Source organism: Suricata suricatta, chromosome 17 (genome assembly GCF_006229205.1).
Source record: "Suricata suricatta isolate VVHF042 chromosome 17, meerkat_22Aug2017_6uvM2_HiC, whole genome shotgun sequence".
Taxonomy (NCBI): Eukaryota; Metazoa; Chordata; class Mammalia; order Carnivora; family Herpestidae; genus Suricata; species Suricata suricatta.
In genome coordinates this window covers 55,903,914-55,905,064 of record NC_043716.1, presented here as the reverse complement: position 1 = coordinate 55,905,064, position 1,151 = coordinate 55,903,914, and positions in this window count along the sequence as shown.

Here is a 1,151-nt window from a genome sequence, read left to right as displayed (position 1 = left end):
GGCTGCTCTGTGCGGGGAGAGCAGCGGGGGGGGGGGGGGGGGGGGGGGGGGGGGGGGGGGGGGGGGGGGGGGGGGGGGCAGGCGCTGGTCAGGCCCGGCCGCCAGCCCGCCAGCCCGCCGCCTCTCCCCTGGCTTCCTGACCCCACAGCACCACCTATGGGTTTGTGAGACCAAAATCCTGGTGGCCAGCTTCTGCGCCCTGGGCTGGACAGAACAGATACCTAGGGGGTGTGGGGGGGGGGGCACCCTGGTCTAGGCAGCTCTTACTTCCTTACTTTTCACTGGAAGGACTGCACCCTCCAGCCTGTCACTTCTGGCCTGGGGTGACCCCCCCCCCCAATGACCCTGCTGCCTCGTATCTGGGTCTCTGCAACCTATCACTGGGGTGCTCCTGGGAGGGGGCCAACCCACAAGGGCTGAATTCTTCCTAAAACAGGGCCACTTGTTCATAAATCTGTTAATAGCCGACCCAGTGAATCAAGAAAAAAAGAAAAAAAAAGGACCAAGTTCTGAAGAAAGAAAATTGGGCAGTGGGGGGGAACGCCAGGGCCAGCCCACACCAAAGAGCGGGCCCTGCACTCAGCATCCCAGGCTGCCCTCCGTGCTGGGGACAGACGCCGACTGTCACTCAGGGCAGCCTTCGAACTGCCAGGGTCTCAGGCACCAAAACCTCTCAGGGCTCTGGGGAAAAAGATGGCCCCTGCCCAGAGTTGTACCCACCCAACCAGTCTAGCCCCTCCAGCAAGGAGAATCATTCCTGGTCCCCGCCGGGCAAGTGCTGCCCAACCGCACACCTGTGCCGGCGAGGCCTGGGGACACTGCTTGTCTACCTGCACACGGCCTGCCTGAGCATCCGGACCAAGGTTCCCGAGGCCCCCCCCCCCCGCAGAGAAAGCCCAGGGGCCAGGAAGGGGGTCTTGGGCAGCCCCTGAAGGAGGGGGCAAGCCCAGAGTTGCTCCGGCAAACTTCCGCCAAGGCCCCAGGGCCTCGTGGCATTAACAGCGGTGGACACGCCAGCCTCCGGCCCTCCCGGGTCTCCGGGTCCCTCTGAGCAAGGGTGCGTGGGCCGAAAGCAGCGTCTTCCTCGGGCGGCCCGGCGGCCCTGAGTCCCGGCCGGGAGGGGGCCCCCACCCTCGGCGCTGAATAAAGAG